Source organism: Hyalella azteca, unplaced genomic scaffold (genome assembly GCF_000764305.2).
Source record: "Hyalella azteca isolate HAZT.00-mixed unplaced genomic scaffold, Hazt_2.0.2 contig5120, whole genome shotgun sequence".
Lineage (NCBI taxonomy): Eukaryota > Metazoa > Arthropoda > Malacostraca > Amphipoda > Hyalellidae > Hyalella > Hyalella azteca.
This window is the reverse complement of record NW_025935320.1, coordinates 62104-72367: the sequence shown is the minus strand read 5'-3', so window position 1 is coordinate 72367 and position 10264 is coordinate 62104.

Here is a 10264-nt window from a genome sequence, read left to right as displayed (position 1 = left end):
GAGTGTAATAAAAAAATGATGATCAGTCGGTGAGTTCTGGATAAATAGATTTTCAGCGACTTAACGTCCGCAGTAGGAAGAAATATTGTACTTGAATTGGTTGTCACCAGATCACAGATAACTGAAAGCAGTACGAACTGCTAAAAATCTCATGTAACTACGTACAGTTGGCATCAAGACCTCACGTAACTATACGTACAGTTGGCATCAAGGCCTCACGTAACTACGTACAGTTGTTATCAAAACCTCATGTTACTACGTACAGAATTTTCATCAAGACCTGATAACAACTGTCTTCACAGTTGTTATCAAGACCTCACGCTACTGCGTACAGTTACAATTTAGGTCTGAAGCAACTGCAAACAGACCACTTGTCATCAAGACGTTGCTCAACTACGTACAGTTGTTGTCTTGGCCTGGAATGCAGTTCGTTTCAGTTCAGCAGAGGCGACTCAATTACTTTCAGAATTACCGAAGCGAAACACAAGCTGGCGCTCGTGTCAACACGAGTGTACTTTGTGTTCTGTGTGACGGATGTGACCATGTGAGACATGACTAAGCATTAGTGTTCTGTGTAACCATGTGTGACATGACTGAGCATGAGAGGTCATGTAGTGTGACCAATGTGACCAATAGTATTATCATTAACATATCTATAGTTTATGCTCTGTGTGACGGATGTGACCATGTGTGACATGACTAAGCATTAGTGTTCAGTGTAACCATGTGTGACATGACTGAGCATGAGAGGTCATGTAGTGTGACCAATGTGACCAAGAGTAATATCATTAACACATCTATACCTTGTGTTCTGTGTGACGGATGTGTCCATGTGTGACATGACTTGCGCGTGTGTACAATGTTATCTGTGTGAACATGTGTAATAACACATACAAATTTCTTCTTTATTTTCTGCGAGAGTTACGTGACCAGTAGCATAACTGGCGCGAGTGTCTGCTTTCAGTGATGTTTATATGACCACATTTTAAATGAAATACAACTTGTGTACTTGTATTTATTGTGATGTGGCAAATCGTATGATGACTTGTACGAGTTGTACCTGTTTTCTGTATGGTCGATTTAACACTAAGAGTAGCAAAAATGACATTCGTATGAGTTATTCACTGCAAGCGACTAACAGAAAACTAACTGCAAGTATGCATGGTAAAAAATATGCAAATAATTCATAACCCACAAACTGTTAATGCGTAGAACGCAAAAACAATGTATATGCATGGTATGATGATAAACACCATACATTAATAATAATATAATAAAGATAAATTAAGTATAAAACAAACAACAACACTGAAGAAGCATAGAACACACAAGCTACAGAACACGCATATCGCACGCCACACAAAATATACAGCTGGTCGGGACTGTATATGTCATGTTTCGCATCGAACAAGAGTTCTCGGCAAGCAGTCCCGTGTGCTGTGAATGTGAGAACTGCGTTTCGAATCAGAACCCTGTTGTGCGACATCATGCCCTCGCAGTTCTGTTTTGTGTCCTGAACTAAAGTGTTGACAGACAGAACGATGGTGGTACGTGTGAAGTACCTCTAACAAGCACCTCGCACATCATCACCTCCAAGGGAGGTCTTAGGGGTAATTGTATGTAGCTCAGCAGCGTTCGATTGCCTTGGTAAAGTCAATTGGTGGCCGAGACCGTGAGACGGACTTGATGTTCTTCATTAAAAAAGCAGCGGGTTATGAGCGTCCTCCTGAGACAGAAATTACATCAGATTCTTCAAGTCTGATATCAAAAGGAAGCTGACCGCGTGAGTGTTCGCTTACTTCAGACGAACGTGGAAACACAGCTTGATCGTGATTGCCGTTTGCGAGAAATGGGGGACCAGGGGAGAATTGAGATCGGAAATTAAATTGGAATTGAAATTCACGATTAACAAAGTAATCCGTTTGAAATAGTCAACAAAAAGAATCTCTGAAAAAATGTCAGAAATTAAATTGGAATTGAAATTCACGATTAACAAAGCAATCCGTTTGAAATCGTGCGTAAAAAATTGCCAAAATAATGTGTTATTCTTAATTAAATGAGTTTTGAAAATGAATTACCAAGTGTTCTACGCAGAAATCAAATAACTGTATTTGGGAAAAAATTGTTCCCAAGCAATATATTTTCTATTGGACGAAATTAAGTTCATCTGTTCGGTTTTTCACGTTGAAACAATTTACTTTAACTACCTTCAATATCATAAAACAATCCCAAATCATTACGAAAATATAAAAAGTTAGCGTTCTTATTTTAGCAATGATGTGGGATCATTGTTACTACAACCTCTTCTTCCAATGGCCAAGTTAACGATTTTCAGCATTAACGGTGTTTCTTTTCTTAAATACAAAGATATTTTATTTGGATTTTAGGAAATCAATAATGCTCTAGATATTTATTTATTCCAATGATCATCTTCGCTATAGCTGAATTTTATATTCATTATTTTAACGCTTCTTATTTATTGTGTTTTTCATATTAACTTTGTACAAGTTAGTAGATATGCTGGAAAATATTGCATTTAAAGGGAAGTTAAACAGAAAAATTCCTGCAATGAAATAAAGATTGTGGGAATTCCATGTATTGTTTAACGTCGTTAACCCAACGCTAATATAACGTCGTTAAACAAACGTTGATATAACGTCCTTAAACCAATCTTGATATAACGTTGTTGAACCAACGTTATTAAGCGTCGTTAAACCAACGTTAATATAACGTCGTAAATACAACAATGATATAACATCTTTAAACCAACCTTGATATAAACTTCGGTAAATCAACCAGAAATCAACGTTATTTCAACGTCATTCACCAACGTCGTCATTCTGCCAAGCGCGCCGGACGCAATCCCGGGCCACCGGGCGGCCAATATCGCGCGCAGCAGCGCGTCTGTCCGACGTCGTGACCACGCATGCGGTGTGCAATACCCGCCCTGCTATGAGTGGGTTGTTTCTACCTACACGCTCTCAATTAAAGTGGGTTTATAAATTAAAGTGGGTTTCTACCCACACGCTCTAAATTAAAGTGGGTCTCTAAAATCATAGTGGGTTTCTACCCACACACTCTAAATTAAAGTGGGTCTTTAAAATCAAAGTGTGTTTCTACCCACACTCTCCAAATTAAAGTGGTAGGCAGCCAACTCTGGTCTATATAGAGTGGACTACTTATATCCGCCTACTCTGCTTTAAAGCGGGTTGTTCCCACTCGTCTTTGCACTTGCTTGAATTGTTTCTACACGTTCATCAGTGCAAGTCATCGCTCCCCCGAGCCATTACATAAAGGTCGCTCCCTTCACATAAGCCTCCCACAGAGGGGCCTAACTTAGCCTCCACGAGTAGGACTGAGTCACCCCCACAGGAGGGGCTAAGTCTCTGAGACGCAGGTGAGTCCCCGGCGGCGCTCCCGTGGTGAGGGCGTCCCACGACCGCGGCTCTTCACCTCGGCTTCTGAGCTCACGGAGACGCCCTTCGGCACGATACACGGCGGCAGTGGTCCATAGCCATCACGCCACAATTTGGCCGCCGTCCACCGCCATCACGCCACAATTTAGCCACCGTCCACCGCCATTACGCCACAATTTGGCCGCCGTCCGCCGCCATCGCGCCTCAATTTAGCCACCGTCCACCGCCATCGCGCCACAATTTAGACGCCGTCCGCAGCCATCGCGCCAGAATTTGACGCCATCCACCGCCATCGTGTTACAATTTGGCCACCGTCCACCGCCATCGCGCCACAATTAGACGCCGTCCACCGCCATCACGCCACAATTTAGCCACCGTCCACCGCCATCGTGTCACAATTTGGCCGCGGTCCATCGCCATAACGCCACAATTTAGACGCCGTCCACCGCCATCACGCCACAATTTAGACGCCGTCCGCCACCATCGCGCCAGAATTTGACCACTGTCCGCCATCATCGCGCCACAATTGGGCCGCCGTCTGCCGCCATAACGCCACAATTTAGCCGCCGACCACCGCCATCACGCCACAATTTAGCCGCCGTCCACCGCCATTATGCCACAATTTAGCCGCCGTCCACCGCCATGATGCCACAATTTAGCCACCGTCCACCGCCGTTCCCGCCGCCGTCACGCGGTGATTTGTTGTGTCGCGGCCACCGCACGACCGCCGCTCCTGATACTGAAGCCGCTCAGCCCGCCAACAAATCAGCCAATTAATAAATTTTCAACATCTCTCCGAGCAATTAAAACGTTCAAATCAACAAAAAATTGTTCACTCGAAAATCCTTCAACATTTGCCCAGGCAATTTAGTCGTTCAAGCTTACAAACAAATTGGCCAATTAGTAAATTTGTAACATCCATCCAAGCACCTTAAACGTTTGAATCAACCAACATATTGTCTATTTAGTTAATACATCTGTAAATTATTTCCAATTAATTTAAATGCTTAAATCAACCAACGTTTCGTCGAGTGAGTGAATCTGTAACAGGTAAATTAACTCGCCCAGTTTTTCAATTTACATCTGCCGGTTTTCACTTATATTGCGTTTAACCTGTTTGTTTGTATTAGTTTTTATTAAAATCCGTTAGGTTCATGGCAAAATCTCCCTATGGAAACTTCGATGGGAACATTCCACACTCAAAAGAATCAATGATTCATGGTGTCCAAATAGTGACACACTTTCTTACGCATAGCACGAGCAGAGAAAGGACTTAGCACTGACACACTTTTCTGCCAAACTGAGTCAGGTTGAGACACACAGGCATCAAGTGCATCCATATTTTGACGAAGTCTCCCTCATCACTCAGAGTATAGGATTTATCGAGCAGCATGGCGGGCGATGAGTCATAGTCATAGTGTCCAATAGTGACACACTTCTCTGCCTGGCTAAACTGAGTCGGGTTGAGACACACACAGGCATCAAGTGCATCCATATTTTGACGAAGTCTCCCTCATCACTCTGAGTATAGGATTTATCGAGCAGCATGGCGGGCGATGAGATCGAAATTCACGAACATGTTTTGCTCACTGGGGGTCTCCACTGCTCGTAATTTCTATTCATAGGAAAGTCATGAATCTAAATAGACTCATTGAGGCATCGTTGCAGTGGGCATAGATCACATGTTGAACATTCGCGTGGTATTCCTACGAGGGGTATTACTGCGCGGGGTATTCTTATACGCATGCTCCCGCATGCGGTATTCTTACGCAAGGTATTCCTACGCGTGGTATTCCTGCGCAGGGTATTCCTGGGCGCGGTATTTCTGTACGTGGCATTCCTACGCGTGGTATTCCTACGCGGGGTATTCCCGTACGTGGTATTCCTGAGTGCGGTATTCCTGCGCGCGGCATTCCTGCGCGAGGTATTCCTGAGTACGGTATTCTTACGCAAGGTATTCCTGCGCGCGGCGTTCCTACGCGTGGTATTCCTGCGCAGGGTATTCCTGGGCGTGGTATTTCTGTACGTGGTATTCTTAAGCGGGGTATTCCCGTGCGTGGTATTCCTCTACGTGGCATTCCTACGCGTGGTATTTCTACGCGGGGTATTCGCGTGCGTGGTATTCATACGCGGGGTATATATCCCATGCGTGGTATTCATACGCGGGTATTCCCATGCGTGGTATTCCTACGCGGGGTATTCCCGTGCGTGGTATTCCTACGCGGGGTATATATCCCGTGCGTGGTATTCCTACGCATGGTATTCTTACGCGGGGTATTCCTACGCGTACGAGAGCTCAGTAGACGGCATATTCTCTCGCGCATGATTGACGTCTCATCAATTTCCTACTGCTATTCCTACGCGTGGTATTCCTACGCGGGGTATTCCCGTGCGTGGTATTCCAGTGCGAGGTATTCCTGAGTGCGGTATTCTTACGCGAGTATTCATGCGCGTGTTCCTCTTTTACGTGGTATTCCTACGCGAGGTATTCTTACGCGGGGTATTCCTACGCGTGGTATTCTTACGCGGGGTATTCCTACGCGTGGAATTCCTACGCGGGGTATTCCTACGCGTACGAGAGCTCAGTAGACGGCATATTCTCTCGCGCATGATTGACGTCTCATCAATTTCCTACTGCCCAGGAATCAGGTTTAGTTCGCTTGGTACTAATGCTATTCCTACCTAAACTGTAGGACATATCTGGCCGTTAGAGGTTAACGTGGTAACGTGAACCCAGTACCGCTGTCGTTTCGAGTTTAGAAATTTTTGTTACATGGATTACTAATTACATTCATCGACTCTCATTTATACATTATATTCCAACAATGAAATTAGTATTAGATGGATGAATTTGCTCCTTAATGCATTTGAATGTATGAAGTTTAATAATAATGTATGTTATCTTATTGAAGTAAGTACCACGACAACTGCATATCATTTGGGAAGTGAAATGCTCATATTGCGACTCTAACCGCGGTTGTTGAGTAAGATCTGATCTGTTGATAAGATATCACTGCATATTAACTAGATCTGATCTCTTGATAAGATATCACTACATATTAACTAGATCTGATCTCTTAACAAGATATTACAACTTATTAAGTAGATCTGATCTCTTGATAGTATGTTTCAATATCTTAATAAGATCTGCTAGCTTGAAGGCGCATCGACTCGATCGTCGGCCGTCCCTGATTGCTTATTACTATTACATAAATACATTTAGTAAATACCTAATTACTTATACCTTATTAGAAAATTATGCAATCATATCAATATTTATTACAATTGGTCGGCGATGGTACGCCCATTGTTTCTAATAATTCAGCACTGCAGGGCCAGGAATTTAGGCTAGAAATACTTCATCAATACCGAATTATGGCGAAAAACTCCTTCGGCACTCGGGATACGCAGTTGTCATGTCAATTATCTGGTAATAGGCGCATTATCGGTGGCCGCCGGTATCTCATCCATACACCCACACATGGCTAAAAGTGCATCACTATGTTTTTTTTTTGAACATATTCCCGCTCATTTCAGTGAGTGCATGACGAGTAGAGGAGGCCACGCATGGCTAAAAGTGCATCACTATGTTGTTTTCGCACAAAGTTCCACTTATTTCAGTGAGTGCAAGATGAGGAGAGGAGGCCATAATAACGAAAACCAATATTACCGTTAATTTTGAATACACGGGTTCGGTTTTATTAACGATATAAAACCTGTTACTTCTTTTCAGTGTCTTAAGATTTGCATGTAGATTGTATTCAGTTCTAATCTAATAACAAAACCAATATTACCGTTAATTTTAAAAGCAGATAAAAGTATCTTCTTTGGCCCCTTGATAAACGGTTGTGAAGAGATAACAATGCATATCAATATGTACAGGATAACCGTTTAAAAACCGTTTGAACCGTTGAAATTTAAAGGTGTAACTCTCCACACGGCTCAGTACCACACTGATCAGTACCACACTAGACAGCGTCGAAATCAAAGGTGACAGAGCGATCAAGGGCCTATACTTTAAAAAAAAAAAAGTTAAGAGATCGTAAGTTCATCAGCCAATCATTGACAGCCTTTCAAGCAAAATACACCAATTACAGACAAGAAAATAGAGCATAAGTACTTACGTTCACTTAGCGAGTTATGAAAGTATGGCCACTGAAAACTACTCAGGTCAACAAATGCTTCACGAGATGCGTCACAGCTGCGGCTACGCATACATTATTTAGGCTCGTGATCGCAGTCAAATCAACATTTTTCAGCTACCGTCAATGCCATATAGTAAGTCGCCACTCAGCAGCTACTGCACTTACCTCGTCAAAAAATGCGCATAATACTGATCAGAACTACGATTTGTAGGGTTTGGTTCATTCTTAATAACTATCAAGATTTTTCAATTGCGCTAGAAAGTTGTGACTCAGTTCCTAAACGAAATAGTTTCTTCTGAAGGCCGGCGATATGAGTACTGTGCATGGCGTAGTTAGATGCATTGACGATACACGAGTAACAAGGGTTTGTTGTGGTGTAATCAACAAAATCGTTGAATTTTTCATTCCAAGAGGACGATTGATTCACATGCAAGTGTCTGACCAGCCATTTATTTCTAGTTTTTCGTCAAGTTCTTTTGTTCAATGCTACTAAGTAAATTTCAGCCCAACGATTATGAGATAACATTTGCTCCTTTCAAATTCCTACACTTCTCTGATTTCGTAACAAAAACGATTAAGTTATACTAACAAACCGTCTATTTCCGTCATTTTCATTTTACAATTCAAATTTGAATCGAATGTTATGGCGAAGCTTCTTTATAGGAATTTATTGGCCTTAATTTTCTTTAACTAAGCGATTAACAATCTATTTTCTGAACATTGCAATCAAGTAAATACCTATAATGAATGATTAAAATGTCAAATTACGTATAGTTTTCCTACTGTACTATCAAGTGCACAATTAAGTCGCAAATTGAACTGAATGATTTTTTCAATTGAGGAACAAACATTTTCAGGAAAAAGAAACAAGCACGTCTGGCAGCCCATTGTATTTAGACCCAGCATAAAGCCCATTGTATTTAGACCCAGCATAAAGCCCATTGTATTTAGACCCAGCATAAAGCCCATTGTATTTAGACCCAGCATAACATGAACAATGCACTCTAATGGGTTAACTGAAGCGCGTTACATCCTTTTAATTTAAATACATGAGCCAGTTGAATCCTTTTGATATAAATAAATTAAATGAAAAAATGCGATGGGAATATTTACAATCTACCATACAGTAGAGGTACAAAACGAAACTATAAATGATCATTTTTTGTATGAACTGTAAACGAAACGATGAATGATCACAATATTTTGTAAGAATTATTGCAACGTAAGGGAATCAGAACGAAGTTATTGTGAAAACGAACGTCAGATATTTAGTCGTTAATTTTGTTCACGAGATGTCACATACGACTCTGAAATGTCCCAGAATCTGACACTCGTTTATTTCACATCAAATTAATTTCCATTAGGTAATGAAGAGAACGGTAACATAAAATGTAGTAAAGTTGCTAACTAAAATAACGGTCCATTCTGTGATATTGACACAATTAATAACACAGACTAAATGCATAAATTACCATGAAACATAAACCGGAAATTCATTTACAATTCCACTCGGTACAAAATTCGTTTGTACTTAGATAACTAAAAATACGAGGAAAGTTATTAGCAGAAACATTAAGTAGTACAGGAAGTTGGATACCAAGATTCAGACGGCTGCTGACTCGGACACCTTGCACCGGTAATCTGAAATTACCGATAAATACTGATAAATCAAAACACGTGTCGAACGAAATCGTTCGAGACTGACGTATCTTTCATAAAAATAACAAACCGTTCATAGGCTACAAGAGCCGACAGATCTCAACTGACCAACCCACAAGAGCTAACAAGAACGAAGCTGCACCAGCATCTTAATGATAGTAGAGGGAAAAGCCTACAGAGCTCAAGCAAGTACGAAAAACAATGAGAGGAAACTTATAAGGAAAAATAATACAAAGACGAAGTAAGTAGGCAGAGCTTAGAAAACAACTTACATTTACAAACGTAATGTGACGCTTGGGATCAGTGCCGCTGGAAATCAAAACAAAAGCAATTTTGACGAGTGAAGAAGCGCAAACCTGCGCGATTGGGGAAAAAATTTGCTTTCAGAATGCGTAAAGGCACTCGCTCTTTATCAATACACGTTAATTTTGAATCGCAACGATGAGGATTCTTTATTCAGATGGAACTCTGCCCTTAAATTGGTCTTAACCGCATCACTTTTTCGTTTTTCGCAATTCAAACTATATTCAAATGAAACTAATCCTGTTAACTATGGACAATATATATATAGGTACGAAGAGTGGGCACAAAGATTGCTGCATCAGCTAAAAGCTACCTGGTCACGTAAGTCAAGCAATAAGCCATGGTATGTAATAACAGAGTTGTATACTTCCAAGGATCTTCATTGAACTATCCGTTGAGCTCAGCAATCACAATCTTCGTTGGTACACAGAAGAAAAAAAACGTTACAGCTTAAAAATACTAGAAACTACCTGCAAACTAACACAAAAGTCGAACCGTTGTTGCACACCGCAAACGTCGAAACGTTTTTGCACACCGCAAACGTCGAAACGTTTTTGCACACTGCAAACGTCGAAACGTTGTTGCACACCACAAACGTCGAAACGTTTTTGCACACCGCAAACGTCGAAACGTTGTTGCACACCACAAACGTCGAAACGTTGTTGAACACCACAAACGTTGTCATTGCTTCACTGTCGCGCTACAGTTACTAATTGCAAAGCCTCCATATCCACTTAGCCA